This window comes from Kogia breviceps, chromosome 13 (assembly GCF_026419965.1).
Source record: "Kogia breviceps isolate mKogBre1 chromosome 13, mKogBre1 haplotype 1, whole genome shotgun sequence".
Lineage (NCBI taxonomy): Eukaryota > Metazoa > Chordata > Mammalia > Artiodactyla > Physeteridae > Kogia > Kogia breviceps.
The window spans coordinates 71,396,481-71,417,831 of record NC_081322.1 but is presented as its reverse complement, the minus strand read 5'-3'; the positions used below and the strand labels follow the sequence as shown (position 1 = coordinate 71,417,831).

Below are 21,351 nucleotides of genomic sequence, written 5' to 3'. Positions count from 1 at the left end.
AAAAGTCCAATAAATCAAGCAACTGACTGGGACTTCCCTGGTGGTCCAGAGGTTAAGAGTCCATGCTCCCAATGCAGGGGGCCCAGGTTCTATCCCTGGTCAGGGAACTAGATAGATCCCACATGCTGCAACTGAAGATCCCACGTGCCACAACTAAGACCTGGCACAGCCAAAGAAATAAATATTAAAAAATAAAAATCAAACAACTGACTTTTCAACTGACTTTGCCATTGAGCACAATAGTTTGTGTGTTGGATGTAGCCATGGATATGTTTATGCACAGAATCTCACACCCCTCCTGCCTGAACCTTTCTCCACCCCCATTCCTGTCACCTGAAACTGCTCTTTCCATCAGTCCTCACTGATGACCTCCTAGTTGCTGCATCCAAGTAACCATCTATCCATTCATATCTTATTTCCCAGATCACAAGAAGCTGCTACTGTTCACCAGTTAATCAACAAAAGACATGCATAATGTCCTTTCTGTTTTGTTTGTTTTTCCTTCAGAATCTCTGACCACTTCTTCACGGTCTTCATTGTAGCGTTCCCTTTCTCTACCCATTACTTAAATGTGAACTTTCTGCAGAACTTCATCAGAGACCCTCTTTTCACTTATCTCTTTATTCTTGAATAACTGGATTCAGCCCTTTGCTTTCATTGTCACCTATATGTTGATGCCTCTCATCTAATATCTCTAGCCTGCCTCTCTCCTGAGTTTTGATCTCATATATCGGAGGGTCCTTGGGGAAGCAGAAAATGGGAGGATCCAGAGAGGAGGGACACATTAATGGGACCAGAGCCTTCACTTTCAGAGACTCTTTTACTCCTTTAGTGTCCTAAAGAAACTTAAAATATGCAAAGGATGCTGTCTGCTTTGCCTGGCACCTTAACATTAGCATATCGTAATTTTACTGAGAAGTAAAAAAAAAAAAATTAAGCATGTATTTCTCTTCTAAGTCAATACTCAGGTAGACAAGTTGAAAATTTAACAATTCCTTTAGACTGTACGTCATTATTTCAGAACAGGATTAAGAGGAGATGTGATAAAAAGAAAAAGCTACAGTGTTATTATGGGGAGATGGTCAGTGATGTCTTTCCTATATTTCTTATACTAATATTAATATTTATACTAATTTGTACTAATACCAGGTAGGAATAGCATTGGCTACAGATGAAAGAAACCTTCTCCAAATAACAGCTTATTTCAGTCTTCACAGATGTCTGAAGGTTCGTAGTCCAGAGCTGGGATGGAGACTCTACTAAGGCCTCAGGAAAAAAGCTCTAGCTGACTTCTCTTCCACTCCTGGGCTGTGACCTCCATCTTCATGGTCCAATATGATGGTTGAAGCATCAAATTAATGTTCCCAGGAGCAGGCAAAGGGCATGCTTACACAATCTTTCAAGTATGTTTTCCTGGAAGCTTTCCAGTAACACTTCTAATTATAAGTCACTGGCCAATTATTCACATTGCTGCTTGCAGTTAAGAGACAAGCTAGACAATGTGGTCTTTATTCCAGGCAGTTCTGTGTCCATCAAACATTGTGCTTCAATTACTGTGGTTGATGTGAAGAATATGTGTGGGGAGGGGTACAACAAGCAGTGTCAGCAGTACTGTTTTCTGAACAATGAATAAAACCTTGAGAAAATACCTAGATTTATTTGATCATGACAGGGAATGGAAATGTTCCTTTGTATAAAGATTTTGTGTAGAAAAAAGATATTTGTATGGATAAAACCAATGAGCTCATAGGATTCTTTTCAAGGGTCCTCAAGCTTGCTCAGTTTCAGGTGCAACACAGCATCGTGAGAATCCCTTGCACTAGAAGGACTTTGGGGCCCACAGGCCATTTTCCTGAGAGGCGGTAGGCAGGGACCCATTACACAGAAGCTGAGAGAGCCATAGAGCCATAAGTGCCTCTGGTCCTGGTGGGTAGACTTGTCTGAGAAGCTGCCAGCTTGGGATGGTTCCCCACAGAAGGGTCTCTGTTATTTTGTGCAGCTCATCTCTGAGTATTCCAGTGAGGACTCCCACCATTCCTCTTGAATTTACAGACTCCACTGGGGGGATTTTTCTCCCCGCTAGTCAGCTTAAATCTTCCTTTGTTCAGAAGCTTTCCTCTTCCTCTGTTCTTACCCCTTCAACATGACCACAACCTCAAGAATGTGATCTTTGCACACAACATTCTACCATATCCAGCAAAAAGCCTCAATAGACCACTCCTAGTACTTAAGGAGATTTTTGTTTGTTACTCTTTTTTTATTTTGTCAGGCAAAACCACCTTCTTCAAGTACTTGGGTATGGGTATGTCTGTGGCTTTTGTGGCATTTCTAAGCTGTAGTGAGCCTTTCTAAGCTGTGAGCCTTAGATTAAAGGTATTATAAAGGAAGTAAACAACAACCAAAAAATTCTTAACTTTCTTGAACTAAAAAGCTACATAGAGACCTATATTTGAAATACTGATATTCTTGAGAGATAAAATAATGTCAAGTAAATATTTCACATGTACAAATAATTCAATTTCACAATTGTGTTTTAGAAATGTTTGGCTTTTAATCAAAGAGACACACACCTGCTTTTCTAAGTTAGGTTTCAATCTATACATCAAATGGGAAGTTCAGTAGGACATCTTGGGAAGGGATTCAAAAAACTGTAAATAATAGCTGCCTGTATATTCACCAGGGACCTGAGACAGTGGTAACTCCTGGGTCCTACATTAACCCTTGTCTTGCCACTGGGCATGCCTATGGGCCAAGACTTGTACCCTGGCAATCTCATTAAAGTAGCATAATGTAAAAGCAGAAAGAGGAAGTCCTTTCCCCATCTCCATGTAAACTGATGGAGATGTTGTGAAAAGAGCAAGTCTTTAGAGATACACCAGCCTGGATTCAAATTCCAGGACTTCATTTAGTAGCAATACTTTGAGCAAGTTACTTAACCCCTCTGATAAGAAAGCAATGAGCAGTAGAAGCCAGCATGGGTTCATTAATAACATCTTATGTCAAACTAACATAATTTCTATCTTTTATGAGGTCACTACTATGCATAGACAAGGTGCATTTTAATTTTGGCACACCATTAGAAAAAATATCTCAAGATATTCTTGTGGTCACAATGAATAAAAGTAAACTGGATAATCATTAAAAGTAAGTTTGGAGCTGGTTGAACAATGACATACAGATGTGTATTAATGTATCAATTCCCCCTGGAAAGGATATCTCTAATAGCAGGAAAGTCTCGCTCTGTTATGTTCAAGATTTTATCAACAACTTGAATATAACATGTATTAAATGCTTAGGTGGCTCAAAAGTAGGAGGGACAGTGAATGCACTGGATGACAGAATCAAAATTCAATATGATCTCAATAACCTAAAAAAAATAGCGAAATAAAGGTTATTAAAAGAGCTGTATCAAGTTCATCATTTAGATTCATAGCTGCTTGGGATATGGGCATGGGCCAGGGTTGGCAAGGTTGTCAGGTCAACATGACCAGAGCAAGCAGACTGGTCCGCTTGGCTGGCAGGTATGGAGAGAGTCAGGGAGAAGAGCCCAACAGGATGGGGCTCCCACTGGCCAAATCTTAAAAAATTTGAACAGTGAAATTTTAGTATTGATTGTATGGATTATAACTAATTGAATAAAATAGGAATCCATGAGCCCACACTGATAAAAAATAATAACTAAATGAATTAATATGTAAGGGAGAAGAGAAAAGTCTATCTTATAGTAGAATGCCAACTAAGAAATACAGAAGGACTGATGGACATAGAAAAAGATCATAGTAATAGTTTTTTCAAACAAAATCATCAATGGAGGCTAATACTAGTGGATGAAAGTATAAAATACTTAGTAATTAATTTTACAGTGAAGAACCTGTCCAAAACCATCTTATCCAAGTTGTAAAAGTGAACATCACCAGAAAGGCCTACCTTGATGAGTGAGAAGGTTGAAGACTTCTGGTTCTAAATTATACCTCAATATGTAAGGGCTAGAGCGTGACTATGGGAAACAGAGCCCATTGAATCATGAAGAGTACAACAGCTACAAACGCATGCTGATGCAGGTGTGTTGAATCAGTGACTCAAATACCACCAGTGCTTTTGCTGTAAGTGATGTGAGTTTTCCAAAAGGGAAACTAACTCTTGAAGAAATTCTGAATAAAACAAAATACAATATTCCCTTGATTTACATGTAATTGTGTACTTGGAAAAGGCACTGTATATTGAAAGTTTGCAAAAACATTTTATGTTTAATATAAAAAATGGATTTAGGTTGTGGGTTCAGGTAAACAGGCTTTTAACCTACAGGGATAGCCTGCTGGACATTCCAAAATCTTGCAGGATGAAGGATAATTCTTTATTGTGTGGAACATCCATACATTGCAGCATGCCCAACCCCCCGGTCCCTCCCTAATGGCAGTAGGCCCCACAAAATTATTAAGACAACCCACAAGTGCCCTACTTCCTTCCAGAATGTCCTCCAGGACTGCTGTTATCAGTGTTAAGGACCACTGGTTTAGAGACAAGTTTACATCTGCCAGGAGTGGTCAGTGGGTTATTTCTGCCTCATTGAAAGCTTTGTCTAAGTAAAGCCCTTCGAACTCTAATATTCAACAAGTCCACGATTAAATCTCATGAAGCCATTACTTGTTCACCTTCTGAAATATAATTTTTTGCTTCTTTGATATTTAGAAAGATACTCAATTTATACCAATACTTAAAAGCTATGTTAGTCAGAACTCTTTTAACTTCAAATAACAAGAAACTAACACAAACTTGTGTACATCCATATGCAAAAGAGGAATTTACTGTCTTAACTTAGAAACACGAGTGTGGAGCTGATTCCGAAACAACTGGATGCAAGAATTCAAGTGAGGTCTTGGGTACCTTTATCCTTCCTCCTTTCTTCCTTTCCCCTTTTCCCTTCCTTCCTTTCTCTCCCCCACCCCATTCTTTTCCCTCCCTCTCTCTCTCTTTTCTCTCTCTTTCTTTTTCTCTTTCTTTCTGTGGGCTGAATCCAGGCTTTCTCCTGGTGATGGGCAGATAGCTATGGGCCATCCTCCATTCACATTCTGTCTGCTCTCTGAAAGATCTCTGCTTCTCCTCTCCTACTCTGAACTGCGCCCCACAGTTCAAGAAGGAAACTGTGACTGTGAAAAAAATCAATGTTGTGATTAGTTGTTTAATGCCTATGTTTCCTAATAAAATGTAAGCTCTATGAGGACAGGACCTTGTCTTTCTTATCCATTGCTGTAGCCCAGCAGCCAGCATAGCATCGCTTATTCTAGTCATTTAAAAAATACTTATAGAATGAATGAATTGTTCTGTTGGAACTAGAGGCTGCCCTGCTTCCAGTGCTGATATTTCTCGACAAGAATTTCCTAGACATTTTGAAAACATGGGCAAAAGGCAGCAGTAGCTGTGTATTCTATAAGCAGGCATTGGGATGGCTTCTGGTACTGAGATGTAGAAGCAGAATAGAGAAATCCAATGGGAGGGATCCTCTTCACCCCAGATTCACCTAAAGGGCTTCTCCATCCAGAATTATCCAAGTTCATCCCCATCTCACTTTTGTCTGAGAATTACTCACAGGAGACTAAAATCAGCATGAAAGAAATTGACTAATTGATTCAATTAGTACATTACTGAGGTAATTTCAATTCATTAGGCCACTTTAAAATTTCATTCTATGTACGCTTTTACATATTGTTCTTTGTAATGCACCAATAAAATTAGGCATTACACTGAATCACTGTAAAAGAGTTCTCCTGCCTAGTAATAGACTTGAATGCCAGGCTATATTGTATGAAGCACTTTTCCACACTTAAAAGCATTGCATTATATATTATTTTGCATATGTTCCAAGTGACAGGGGCTTCTTATTTTTCTTATGTGGAATAAAAAAAATTTTTTGTCAGGTTGGTCTTAAAATTGTAGCTGAACTGGGTGGGTCAGAATTGCTAATGTTTAAACAATGCGAACAACATCCTTAATATAGCTATTTGTGACTAATCCAGTGGGTGTGACACTCAAGGGAAAACAATAAATTCACTTAGCATGAATTTGAAAACTCAGAGTTTAGAACTCTGTGCTACTATTTTTTTTTTTTTTTTTTTTTGCGGTACGTGGGCCTCTCACTGTTGTGGCCTCTCCCGTTGCGGAGCACAGGCTCCAGATTCGCAGGCTCAGAGGCCATGGCTCACGGGCCCAGCCGCTCCACGGCATGTGGGATCTTCCCAGACCGGGGCCCGAACCCGTGTCCCCTGCATCGGCAGGTGGACTCCCAACCACTGTGCCACCAGGGAAGCCCCTGTGCTATTTTTTAACATACAAATTATTAAAGGAATTATGGGAATTTTGTTTGTAAAGAGATGCTGATGATGGAAAATTAGGCATTTGAAGATTTTAAATGGAAAAATGAAGTTTAATGAACAAATCAGAAGAATGCAATCTAAGCCCTCCTCCCAAATTTCATGTCTTTTAAAAATTGTGTCTTTTGCTGTAATTTCTATGTCAAATACAATGTATTTCCTACAGCAGAATCAATTCCATAAACAACTTTTACCTTTTTAACAAAACTGGTCTCATAGTCAATCCATAAGTACATTTTGTAAGAATCACTAAAGTATAACAATGGATTAATCTCTTGATCATTCTATATGCCATGTACTTCCTAAGCACTTTATCAACATCACACTTAATTCTCACAACAAATCATTTGATAGGTACTTTTGTTATCACCTCATTTTATAGGTGAGAAAACAAAGACTTGGAGATGCTAAATAACCAGTCCAAAGTCACACAGCTAATAAGGTTTGGAGCTGGGATTAATACTTGGAATGGCCATGTCCAGGCCCTGCAGCCAGTCCAGGGTCCAGCCCAGTCCATCAGCATGCCACAGCTGTAGCCACACCCCAACACAACAGGAGGGTGTATGCAGCCCATATAGGGGACACCCCTTGAGCACCTGGCTCTTGTGGCCAGGTGGGATTGTGCTTCTGAGCCCCACAGAACATCTCCTAAATAAGGCTACTCCTTTGATACTGGGAGAGCTGATTTACCTAATATGTAGAAACAAACACAGAAAATTAGGCAAAATAAGGACACAAAAGAATATGTTCCAATCAAAAGAACAAGACAAAAAACTCAGAAAAAGAACTAAATGAAACAGAGATAAACAAACTACATGATAAAGAGTTCAAAGTAGTGGTCGTAAAAATGCTCACTGAACTCAGGAGAAGAATGGATGAACACAGTGAGAACTTCAACAAAGAGATTAAAAAAAATAAGAAAGTACCAAACAAAAGTTATAATCGAACTGAAAAATACATTAGAGGGGTTCAGTAGCAGACTGGATGAGGTAGAAGAACAAATCAATGAGCTGGAAGACAAAGCAATAGAACTCACCCAGACAGAGCAGCACAATTTAAAAAGAATTAAGAAAAGTAAATATACTTTAAGGGACCTTTGGGACAACATGAAGAAGAATAACATTCACATTACAGGGGGTAAAAGATAAAGCTTTGGAATGTGTTCAAATTATAGTTGCTACTGACTTAAAACAGGCTACTATTTGCATAGTATGTTATATGTGAACCTCACGGTAACCACAAGGGAAAAACCTATAGTAAATAACCAAAAGAAAATGAGAAAGGAATAGAAACAAAACACTAAAGAAAACCACCAAAACATAAAGGAAGAGAGAAAGAGAAGAAAGGTACAGTGAGGAACTACAAAAACAGTCAGAAAACTATTAATGAAATTAACATACATATCAATAAGAACTTTATGAAAATGGACTAAATTTCACAATCAAAAGACATAGTGGCTGAATGGATTAAAAAAAAAAAAAGACCCATCTATGTGCTGCATACAAGAGACTCACTTCAGAAGAAAGGACACACACAGACTGAAAGTGAAGGGATGGAAAAATATATTCATGTGTATGAAAATGAAAAGAAAGCTAGAGTAGCTATAGTCATATCAGACAAAATAAACTTTAAAACAAAGACTAATAAAAGATGAATAACAGCATTACATAATAATAAATGGGTCAATCCAGCGAGAAGATATAACATTTATAAATGTACATGCACCCAACAGAGGAGGCCAACATATATAAAGCAAATATTAATGGACTTAAAGAGAAAAAATGAAAGCAAAACAACAAAGGTATGTAACTTTAACACTCCACTTATATCAATGGATAGTTCAACCAGACAGAAAATCAATAAGGAAAGCTCAGACTTAAATAACATATTAGATCAGAAGAACTTAATAGATATGTACAGAACATTCCATCCGAAAGCAGCAGATATACATTCTTTTCAAGTGCACATGGAACATTCTCCAGGATAGATCATATGTTAGGTCAAAAAATAAATCTCAATAAATTCAAGAAGATTGAAATAATATCAAGCATCTTCTCCAACTACTATGGTACAAAACTAGAAATCAATCATAAGAAAAAAAGGGAAAAACCACAAAAACATGGATAATAAACAGCATGCTACTAAACATCTAATGGGTCATTGAAGAAATCAAAGGAGAAATTTAAAAATACCTGGAGACAAATGAAAACAGAAAAATGACATACCAAAATCTATAGGATGCAGCAAAAGCAGTTCTAAAAGGGAAGTTCATAGCAATATAGGCTTACCTCAAGAAACAATAAAAACCCCAAATAAACAATCTAACTTTACACCTAAAGAAACTAGAAAAAGAAGAACAAACAAAGCCCAAAATTAGTAGAAGGAAGGAAATAGTAAATATCAGAGCAGAAATAAATTAAAGACTAAGAAAACAGGAAAGATCAGTGAAACTGAGAGGTAGTTCTTTGAAAAGATAAACAAAATCGACAAACTTTTAGCTAGACTTACCAAGAAAGAGAGAGAGGACTCAGATAAATAAAATCAGAAATGAAAGAGAAGTTACAATTGATACAACAGAAATACAAAGGATCATAAGAGACTGCTATGAACAACTATACAGCAGCAAACTGAACAACCTAGAGGACATGGATAAATTCCTAGAAATACACAATCTTCCAAGACTGAATTATGAAGAAATAGAAAATCTGAACCAACCAATTAGTAAGGAGAATGAAACAGTAATAAAACATCTGGATCTGACTCCAAAGGCAAGGAAAACAAAAGCAAAAATAAACAAATGGGACTACATCAAACTAAAATGCTTCTGCACAGCAAAGGAAACCATTATCAAAATGAAAAGGCAACCTACTGAATGGGAGAAAATATTTGCAAATCACAGATCCAATAAGGGGTTAATATCCAAAATATATAAAGAACTCATATAACTCAACAACAACAAAAACCTTGATTTTAAAATGGGCAGAGGATCTGAATAGACATTTTTCCCAAAGAAGACATACAGATGGCCAACAGGCACATGAAAAGGTGCTCAACATCAGTAATTGCTAGGGAAATGAAAACCAAAACCACATTGAGAAATCACCTCACACCTGTTAGAATGGCTATAATAGAAAAGATAAGAAATAGCAAATGTTGGAGAGGATGTGGAGAAAAGAGAACCCTCGTACACTGTTGGTGGAACTGTAAATTGTTTCAGGCACTATGGGAAACAGCATGGAGAGTCCTCAAAAAATTAAAAATAGAACTATCATATGACCCAGCAATTCCACATCTGGGTATTTATCCAAAGAACACAAAAACACTAATTCAAAAAGATATATGCAAAAAAAAAAAAAAAAAGATATATGCAACCGTATGTTCATTGCAGCAATTTTTACAATAGCCAAGATATGGAAACAAACTAAGTTTCCGATGATGGATGAATTAAAAAGCTATGGTATCTATATGTATATCTATATCTTTATCTACATCTATATATACAATGGAATATTATTCAGCCATTAAAAAAAGAACAAAATTCTACCCTTTACAACAACATGGACGGATCTTGGAGGCATTATGCTAAATGAAATGTCAGAAGAAAGACAAATACTGTATGATTTCACATATATGTGGAATCAAAAAACAAAACAAACGAACAAAATAAAACAAAGAGGGCTTCCCTGGTGGCGCAGTGGTTGAGAGTCCGCCTGCCGATGCAGGGGACACGGGTTCGTGCCCCGGTCCGGGAAGATCCCACATACCGCGGAGCGGCTGGGCCCGTGAGCCATGGCCGCTGAGCCTGCGCGTCCGGAGCCTGTGTCCCGCAAAGGGAGAGGCCACAGCAGTGAGAGGCCAGTGTACCACCAAAAAATAATAATAATAATAAATAAATAAATAAATAAAATAAAGACAAACTCATAGATACAGAGATCACATTAGGGTTACCAGAGAGGAAGGGGCATGGGGGGTGGTGGGCAAAATGGATGAAGGGGGTCCACTGTATGGTGATGGATGGTAAGCACATGTGGTGGGGACCACTTCATAGTGCATACATATGTCAAATTATAATGGTGTACGCCTGAAACTTATATAGTAAAAAAAAAACTTGGGCCATCTGACTCCTAATCGCGGTTCTATGTTGCTACTTAGGACCTACACTGCATATTTTACAAATACACATACGCTTATATTTATATTTAAAGGAGATTGTGGAATTGAGATGAATAGGCAACACTCTTTTTAGTAATCCATCTTTCCAATGCAATTTTAAAAGTTAACCTTATTCAGACCGCTAGCCTCATTACACTATAGTAATGAATAAAATGACGGAAAATACAACCTAAACCCAAAGATAAATTTGAGACTTGAGTTGCACAGGTATATTATATAGTTTATCCAGATAGAAATGATTCAAAAACTACTTAAATGTTTGTCTCTTTGGGCTTCTGAATCTTGATTCTCCTAATGAGTAAGGTCTACCTTAGCTGAAGAAGGAAGAGAAGGAAAATTTAAAAAGTGTGAGCATGCCTGAACCCATACCATACTAACTATACTTTCTTACTTTCTGTATTCTTGATGCTCTGGCATCTGGGGCCTTGCTGACCAGGGAGGGACTGCTTCTCCCAGGGTTAGATAATTCCTAGAAATTCCAGAATACTCAGGGCAGCCCCTACACTCCAGAGGCTGCTGAAATTACTCAAAGTAGCCAATTCTAAGACTGTTTACCCTGCTTTGCCCATTCCTTCCTGTGAAAACCACATAAAAGTTCTTGCCCATGCTTTCTCCTTGCTTCCTCTGCCTCCTGACTGACCCTAATTCTTCCCTATGTGGCCCTGCATGGTGTGCTGTGGCTCTTGTTTCCAGGGAATCTGTGAGTATAAAAAAAATTCTTCCTTCATGACAGTCATTTCTGTATCTGAGTGTCTTACCATACCTGATTAAAACAAATCCTGAGTACATTTTAAAACACATATCCTAAATGAAGATGAATGTGTGTACAATAAATAGAATGAACAGTGAAATATACTCAGTGGGCTTCAACGTTGTTCATTTATTCAACAAGTATTTATATAGTGCATACAATGTATAGAGACACTCTGCTAGGCAGTTTCCATCTCACCTCAGTAAGGACCCAGTGCAATCACTGCTTCTCTGCCAAGCACTCTGATAAGTTGTTCAGAGACATCAAAACCTGTGTGGATAAAAATGAAACCAGGTGGTAAACAAATGAACCGGGTGGTTCACAATGGGTCTCCATCCAGTAATTGAGTGGATGCAAGGGACCTGGAATTATGTTCCTGATTCTTACATGGCATCTTTGCAACTGAACACACTCATTAAAACTTGGGGCGTTATCATTTATATCATTTGCACAATTAGCAAATGTGTGACATGCAATTAATTTGTTCATTAAATAGCTGCAATTGTATTTAAAAGCAAAATGTGAAACAAAGGGAATAATTAAACCTCCAAATTCCAACTTGCTACTAAGGACAAAGAAAGCTTCTTGTTCAAGATTTCTAAAATTGGACATGACTTCTGTAAAGCTGATGACTAATCCAAATCTCTATTTCTCTTCAACTTCATAGTGAGTTTTGGAGTTTGAATAAAATATACTATATTGAAAGACACAAAGATGATGGCTATGATGAGATAAAAGCCCTATTCATACAATTAAAATAACAGCTCACGCAAGTTCTGTCAGTGATTTGAGATTCTTTTCAATGTCAGATTTCTCATTAATGACTGAAAGAGAGAAAACAAAGGTCAATTTACTGGCTGGATTACACATAGCCTTAATGTGCTCCTAACCTCAGTAAGTGTGGAATAACCATCAGGATTTTACAGTCCGAATAAGGCAGACAGAATTTAGCAAACAAATTTGCCTCAATTTAACCAGTAGGTGTCACTATTTTAATGTACTGGCAATACTTTTCCTACAGAGTTCTGCATGAAGTCCAATAGAAAAAATCAATTTTGAATAACTTAAAATATGCCTATAAATCCACACTCTTATTTATAGATCAACTTAGGGACTTAATTTATTATTGTTAAAATAATCATTGGAAAATCATTCTAAGCTTAGTGGTGGCGTACCTACAAATGATTCAAATGTAAATTCAAAATATTTTAAGAATGAAAAAAAAGGATCTAATATAACAGGTCTACTTCTCAAGGAAAAGAAAAAATTCTGCTACATTTTAGGACAGGGTTTCCATTTTTAAGAACTATTGATATCCTCTAGCTCTATCTATGTAATTTTGGATGAAAGAAAACATTATTCTTTAAATTTATTAAGGAAAATTGTGCCTAATCGTACCTACCACCTAGGTACAATGGGTTTGGGTGTATGATATTGTCTTTCAAAGGAGGATACGAATGTAAAAGTGTTTTGGAAAACAGCAAAGTGGTCTATACATGCAAGGTAAGATTTCCTCCGACTTGCACAGTGTAGTTCTACTGTACTTCCCACAAATGATGGCTCCAGAAAAGGGAAGGGAACTCAGTTACGAAACACCCACTTCTGTGAGAAGAGTATTACAGCCTCACAACCACTCTGTGGAGGTAAGTTTTAGTTTCCTATTTGCAAATGAAGAAAGAAGGCTGGTAACCTGGGAAAGTTATTAAGTCTGTCTGACCCCAAAGCCTGGGTTCTTCCTACTGAGTGACCTTGTGAGATGTACTTCATAAACTGAATCACATTCTTAAAGTTTGCTGCACTAAACTGAAATTCACTTACAGAATCCTGCTAGTCAGAGGAAATCAATGATAGAACACTTTATAAGAAGGATATAGTAAAGCAAAAGATTCCATCTAAATTGGCATGTGAAGATTGCAGTTAAATAGGCCATACATATTGATCAATCAAAAACTTGTGATTCAGTGCCCTAGGATACATCTGATAGATTTTCTTGTTTCCAGATCAGCAGCTTTCAGACATCATTTCACCCCTCTTTGTGGCATCTCAGTGATCTGTGTGTCAGAATTTTAACAGGCACAAGAATACTGCCGGTCTTTTACCATCTCTGTTATAGCACAGTAGCTGGTTATTACTGACTAGAAGCTTGATTTACAATATAGTTTTAAAGGAACAAAGTAAAAATCTAACTACTCTGCCTATTCTTGGAAGTATTGTTCTGTATTTGCACTTGAACATATTAATACAAATAAATTAGCAAGAGCCCCTGCCTTCAGACTGGGAAAGCTTCAAGTCAATATTGTTCTTCCCCTTGCTCAGCTTTTAAGGAGGAAGAGAGACATAGACTGAGTTCAGTCTAAATGGCTGTTGACTGAATTAAACAATTTTCCCCTAAAAAATATTTTCTGCCAATTCAACATGCCCCCCTGTCCTGAGCATATACGGACCGACCGAGTTTCTACATCAATAGATATACTTTCAAATGTAACACTAATCACGTTGCTTCTTATTTTGGATCCTTCAGTGGACTCCAGGCACCATACTTAGCATGGTTTCAAGATGTTTTCCCCCACCTGTATCCCTCTCCCTTTCTTCCCTGCCTCTCCCTGAACCCTACTCCTCTTCCTTCAGTTCTCAACTAAAGCTGACTCTCTGGGAAAGAGTTAGGGCTTTTGGAACTTCTCCTTTAGCACCTTGGGCATAATTTATATTTTCTCATTATAAATGTGGTTTACTAAAATCTCTGTCTCTCACCATCTAAGCTCCTTGAAGGAGAGGCTGGCTTATTTATCTGCACATCTCAAATGTCTAACAGCGATTGACGCATAGCCAGTTCTCAGTGCTGGCAGGATGCTTATTTCTAAATGGTTTACACATTCTCTCTTTTCTTCTTCCCTTCTTCTTGAACAATTCAATTCTAAATCCATTAGATGGGCCCAAGCAAGGTAGATGTTACACTGGGGCAGGGGATGGGGGACAATTTTGAGAATTACAAATATGGATAGAAAAACTAGAACAAAATTTATAGTGTTGGATCAGAATTCGAGTATTGGTAGGAACTCCCAAATCTAAATATATAGATAGATAGATAGATAGATAAATATAGGTGTGGACACACACACAGACACATATACTCCCTGATTCTGTCTACTGAGAGGGCCTGGGAGCAGTAACACATCAAAACCAATGAGCACACCTACTACTGAGATCTTGCTTTCTAACTAGCATTCTCCACTAAAGGAAACTGGGGTTCTTTTCAAAATGTCTGATTCTACACTGTCTGGATCAGGAGGAGTACAAGGTAAGCATGGAATATCTTGGCCTAGGAAGTAAGGAAGTGCTAAAAAATGATGAAGACATGTCAAAAGTCAGCCTTGAATAGACTCCCACTGACCAAATCTGGGACACTTTCAGCATGAAAAGTAATAATTATAAAATGGATTGTAACCATTAATTAAAGTAGGACACCATGGGTGCATACTTACATAACTTATTCCATAATAATTGAATAAAATGGAAAGTTTGATGAGTAATGGGATATTTACATAACTTCAAAGCACTTCCCCTCAAAATATGCATTAATCACAAAGGGTTAACTATAGTGGAGAAAACTGGCAAAAAAGCCTTATCAAGTGACCTAAGTTAAGATCAGTAACAGGACAGACCAAAACCATGCCACTTGAGAGACTACAATGCAAACAGTGTCACTTCCAGGACAGCCCTGCTTTATTTATAAGCATAACCTGAATCTAATCAAGAGGAAACATTAGACAAACCCAAACTGACAAACGGATGTTCTACAAAATGACAAGCCTGTCATCTTCAGAAGTTTCAAGATCATGAAAGTCAGGAGAGACTGAGGAATCGTGCCAGATTGCAGAAGCTTAAGGCAATGTGACAAGTAAATGCAATGCATTATTCTGAACAGGAGACTTTTACTTTAAAGGACCGCTGGTGATTAAATGGGGCCTGGGGATTAGGTGGTAGTAAATTATCAACGTTAATTCCACGATTTTAACGGTTGTACTGGAGTATCTATTTGGCACCTTACTCTCAAATGATTTGAAAAAAAAATTCTTTCCACTGTACTTGCAACGTACCCCCCCCTCTAGATTTTAGATTACTTTCACTTTTTAAAAGTATTTAAAAAACAAAAAGCAGACCGCGCCATTCGTATCTTAAAATTCTTAGCCGATTACCAATTAGAGTCCATTTTGTAGCTATGATGCATACTGTCTCCGCCTTCGTGGATGTAACGGAAGAATTATGTGCATACAATTAATTTTGGCGAAAAACTAGGAAAAGGTAGAGATGAACTTTTGACTTTTCTGCACAGGCACTTTTCTAACTACGATGCTGTATCATAAGCGCCCTTCCTGCCCAGCTGGCTGCCTCCCTGCAAGCGAGGGAACTGATCCCCGCGGCGCGGGCTGCCGCCGGAGTCCCAACCCCACCTGAGCCCCGCGAAACCGATAACCGGCAGCGACGCGCACCCCACCGCCCTTCCTGGCCCGGGGAACAGCGCCTGCGCCCCACGCCCAGCCCACTCGCTGAGTCGCCTCTGACCTGTGGCAGGCGGGGCCGCGTGTTGTCTGGCTTGCGCCTCTCGCAGCCAGGAGGCCGAATTCCTGAGTCCAAGACATGGTGTGCTCGGTGAAATTTACATTTTAAAAATAAATTAATTTTTTAATGAGAGAAGAGGAAAACTATCTACCAGGAGTGGGGTTCGAACCCACGCGGACATATGTCCATTGGATCTTAAGTCCAACGCCTTAACCACTCGGCCATCCTGGTGCAGGCGCACAATCTGCTCTTCGCTCTTCCTACAAGTCGTACTCCACCGTCCTCCTCGCGCCCGCCCTTGAGAAGGCCGACGGCCCTTCGCCGCCGCTCCCTTAGTTTTCCCAGCCCGAGATGAAGCTGCCTGCCAGCAGGAGCCTCCTTTTAACGTCGCCGCAGCTCACTGTTGCCCCTGGCCCGCCGCGGCCGCCAGGGCAACTGCAGCCGAGCTCGGCGCGCTTTCGGCGGCGGCGGCGGCGGCGACCCTCCGGTCTCTGAGGCGGAACTCGGGCCCAGCCACTCTACTTTCGGTTTCGAGGTGCGCGGGCGCGGGAAACAAACACGCTCGTAAACCTCTGGATTCCTAGCAGCACGTTTTAGGAGGCGCCCGGGACTGGTGGCGGTGCTGGGACGGAGCCCAGAGAGTGGCGTTTAGTTTGTTTTTTGGGTTGTTTCATTCCAGGTAGAATAAACTTCGAGGAATGAGTTGCATGGGCAGCAGCAGAGTTCTTGGACGTCCGTCCCTATGGGCCGCTTTTCTTCTCAACAAGTCACACGGGCAGGGAGTGTTGTAGCGACCCGTGTCTATACTGCGGCGCCACGTGCAGGGAGCGCGGCACAATTCGCCCTTCCGACTGGCTTCGCGCACACGCTTCAGACGCGGTGCCGGGGACCTCCTCTCTGTTCCCAGACCCTCCCTTGCACCTAGATGTTTATGTCCTCGTATCTTAACTGTTCTGAAGTGCCCTCCTTCCTGCCTGTGCACAAGAGATTTCAGTTCGTCCTCTCAGTTGACTTCCTTTTCCAGGGCTTTCGCTCCATTCTCCACCACACAGGACCTGGAAGCCACCACAGAGCCAAGGCTTGTGTGTTCTGGAGCCTGGGGACTGAGCCACCATCCCGCAGCCACGCCCTTGTTGAGACAGTGCAGGCAGCTTTGACCGAGAACTTACGTCATCCAGGAGACTACGCATTCACGTCACCAACTGGCTCCTCACCTGCTGGGTCACACTGTGAGAAACCCATTGCCCTGCCACCTCCTGGACGCCTGTGATCCCTGGGAACACTGCTCTGACCTGTGGAGGCCTTCACCCAGCCTGCTGCCCTGGTTCTCTGAGTTCCGGCCAAGAACATGACCGCCCCTGAGGGAGCTCCCCCGGATCGTAGTGGATGGAATTGTCCCCTACCCACTTTGCCACTTAACATAGTGAGGGATCAGTGGCCTGCGTCTGCATTCCGGCCTCAACACTATCCCTGCCGCCGAACATGAGGCCTGGCCCTCCAGGAGCGTGCGGTCAAGAACAGCGATAGAGCATTTCCTCCTGCCTGGCCCTGCCCTGCTGAGAGAAGAAGGGGAACTTGGACTCTTGCCAGGGTCTAGAGACATTGGTGTGATGATGACACAGGATCACCACCCACTAACTCACCATCTCCATCTCGGATGCTAAGTTCTGGCTTGTGCCTTAGGAAGCAGGCCTCAAAATGGAGGAAATTCCCCAAATGTCAGAAGAGTGTTCAAAAGACGCTGGCAACTGCAAGGCATGACAAATATCCACTTGAATGTTAGAACAAAATGTGAAAGGCAGGGTGCAATGACACTTGTTATAACTGACAATAGTAGAGAGCAAATGACAATATTAAGATAGATTTTATAACATTGGAATGGCTTCATGTTCAGGAAATTGCATTTGACATACTTCTTATGGGGAAATGTTTCCCTCTATTTAAACTATTTTTCACGGTGTGTGTGTGTTTATTTAAGCCATGATATTCTTTATGCATTCTATGGTGGCTTAAAAAATATGTCTATAACCGCTTTGATACTCCTCCCTTCAAGACATAGAGCCTAATTCCCTTCTCCTTCAATGTGGGCTGGATCTTATTTCTAAGGAGTAGGATAAAACAGAAGAGACAGTATGCAGCCTTGGAGAGTAGGTCATCAAAAGGCACTGCTGCTATCAACTTGGTTTCTCTCTGTTGGATGATTCCCTCTGGAGGAAACCAGCTGCCATGTCCGGAGCAACCTTTTGAGAGGCCCATGTGGGGAAGAGCAGCCAGCAAGAAACGGAGGTCTCAGCCCAGTCAAGCCTTTGGATGACTATAGTCCTGGCCAATATCTTGATTACAACCTCTCGAGAGATCCTGTATCAGAACCGCCTAGCGAAACCCTGATTTCCTGACCCTCAGAAACTACATAAGGTAAATATTTTTGTGTTAGTTGTATGCAGCTATAGATAACTAATAGACAAACTAGCCAGAGTTAGTATCTCTAGCTTTGACACTGTATTCACAGGCATATATTTTGTTTCCATACATGTATCTTAAAAGACCCTGCTGATGGCAACACCAATTGCCTAGGACAATGGGGGACAAACTAGATCACTTTTACATGATTGGTAGGAGTGTAAAATGGTATATGACCACTCTGCACAAAATTTGGCATTTCCTAAACAAACATACAACTACCATAGGACCCAGCAATGGCACTCATGAGCACTTATCCCAGAGAAATGAAAACTTACACACACACACACACACACACACACACACACACAGACATTTGTTGCACTTTAATCAATTCATGATAGCCCAAAACAAAGACCCTGCTGACCCTTTTGCTAACATTGAACTTTCCTTCTAGCATTTGTTTCCAAACTCTTGAATGGAGTTGCCCAAACTTTCCAAGTCCACTCATTTACTTTCACTTTTTCCCAGAATCCTCCGCTGCGTGGCTTCTACTTTTCTCTCTTTATCTTTTCACAATGAAAATATCTTTACTAAAGGACATTCAAACTGTGAAAGTTGTATGAAGTTCAAACAATATAGAAGTGAATAAAGTAGAATACATAACCCCTTTATTCCAGTTATACTGAATGGGGACCCCTTGTCCCTTAGAGATGCTAAGCCATTTTCTGTCTCTCTCCTGATTCTTTCTGCTCAACTCTCCTCCAAGGCCCAGCATAAACCCTACCGTCCCACCACACATAGAATTGTAAAGTGAAATGAGTATTAAGTTACACTTACCTGCAAATATGAGTGTATAAAACAGGAAGTTCCAAATTAGACTGCAGAAGCATCCTTATCACTCTGCCTGATCTTATTTATTATAATAATTAAGGTATGTGATAACATTAAGGTATGTGATAACATTATTTTTAGTGACATAATTTTCTAAGTTATAGAATTTAAATTTTTGTCTCAAATCTCATGAAATGTAGAATACACATTTCCTATATATTAAGCAGCATATAAATTAGTCTTTTTGTCCATAATTAAGGGTTGTTGTTATGACAATGATTTTTTTCTACAGAGGAAACAAGAAGCAGAAGGATGTCATAATGTAAAGATGTTATTTAGGCTGTGGAGTCAATAGATCTAGTTCAAATTCTAAGTTTTTCCAAGCTGTGAGGCAATATATTTAACGTCTTCAAGTCTCAGTTTCCTCATCTGTAAAGTAGGAATAATAACACCTACCTCAGAGAAATGTGACAATTAAGTGAAGAAAATATATGTAAAGTATCTAGCAGGGTGCTTGGCTGGAGGTGGGCTCCTATGATAGTCGGTGTTTGCTGCTTTTGCCACAGCCATTCCTAGTTTGATTTCGAGAAAGGTAGACTCCTCCCCCTGCCCCAGGGGGTGAATTATTATTGGCCTTTTGCCAATAATTGGCCTGGGGCAGGGATAAGGGGGAGAGTGGGCCAGTGATCCAGTTCTGGCTAATGAGAGATAAAGAAAGTTGGCTGGGGCTTCTGAGAAAGATATTCTTTCAGAATTAAAAAAAAAAAAAGTCTTGTTAAGTGAAAGCTTGTGCTATTCCTTCCCTTTGTCTTCCTGTCTTCAATAAGCTGGTGTGAAATGAAGTTCTTGGAGCTGTGTTAGCATCCTGTGACTACAAGGGGACAAGCCAATGGATAAGGAGCTAACATCCAAAGATGTCAGAAGGATAGGTTTGAAGGAAACTGCCCTTAGAGACCCGTATGAGCCATAGCTAGCCAGAAACTATCTACCTCTAATCTGCCTGAGGTATGGGATAATTAACATGTCTTGAAATATATGCCAGTGGTTCTCAAAGCATCCGGGTCACCTGGGAACTTGTTGGAAATGCAAATTCTCAGGCCCTACCCCAACTTCTGGAATCTGTGTCTCAGAATTGGGTGATTGTGAGGCATGCTCGGGTTTTAATGGCCCTGTCTTCACCGTAGGTTTCTGAGGAAACGTTTCCTAAGGGCTCAGACAGTACGTTGTAGAGTGGGTGAAGGGTTCTGCAGTATTCCGGAAAGGTTGCTTCCTTGACTGATTCCCCATTACTGGCTTGATTTCTTATCATTTACCGTTTTTTTCCCCCCTAAGTGAGCTTATCTCCTGAGGGTGCACTTGCTGTCTTTCTGTATTTAAATAAAAAGACAAATGACTGCGTGGAACCCTGAAGCTGCCTTCTCCTCAGGTGTGTCTTGTCTTTGATAGACTCTTCACTTTCACTTTACCAGACATCTCTCACTTCCTAATTTCATCCTAACACCCTTTTATTTCAACATCAGTTAAACCCTTCAACTTCCAGGTTACTTTTAAACCCCCTCCGTATCTCAACAGTGAAGAAATATGGTCGTATCATAGATTTTCAGAGTATTATTGAGACAGGCTGGCACCTGGGACCTGGGACCCTTTGCTGCAGTGCTTGCACCTGGACAAACGTCTTCTCCAGCAACAAAATACAAAGAAACTATAAGGGACTAAAAATAACTGCGTACACGCGCAGCTGGGGCAAATTATGAACAACAAGATACGAAAAGACCAAAAACCCAACTGCCACGTTTGAAGAGCCGGGAGCAAAAGCAGGGCACTGCGCATGCTCCCTGAGCACAGCACCGCCAAGCGGGGTGGGGAGACCACCTAAATCACCCCTCCACCTAACCCTGGGGCCCACCCCTATCCTCCCATATAAGGAACCAGCTTACCACGCCCCCTCAGCGAGTGCGCAAGGGAACCTGTTACTTGTTTTCTCTCCCTCCCGCTGCAGCATTGAGTCCCAGTAAAGCCTTGCCTGAATTTCTTGTCTGGCCTCTTACCAGTTTCTATTGATTAAAGTGTCCAAGGTCGGTAACATTATCACTAAGCAGCATCAGCACTAGGACATATTTTCTCATCTGAAGGTGAGAACGAGAAGCATTCTGTTGCTTACATTGGGGATTACGAAATACTTTCCAGGCACTTTCAGATACCTGAGTGTGCAATTAATTCTTCTGGGTTCCAAAGAACAGAGTTGATGGCTGAGCGAGTGTGAGG

The 21,351-nt window shown here is 40.3% G+C and overlaps 1 long non-coding RNA gene and 1 other non-coding gene across 2 annotated transcripts in view; both read right to left on the bottom strand.

Moving 5' to 3' along the window:
• Positions 1–18,556, bottom strand: part of LOC136792378 (uncharacterized) — a 43,482-nt gene extending 24,926 nt beyond the window's left edge. The window contains exon 1 of the long non-coding RNA XR_010836070.1: positions 15,856–18,556. This is a non-coding gene — a long non-coding RNA (uncharacterized lncRNA). The remainder of the gene's footprint in view (positions 1–15,855) is intronic.
• TRNAL-UAA (transfer RNA leucine (anticodon UAA)) lies at positions 16,001–16,083 on the bottom strand. Its single transcript has one exon. It is a non-coding gene; the product is annotated as a tRNA-Leu (tRNA).
• Positions 18,557–21,351: the final 2,795 nt, after the last annotated feature.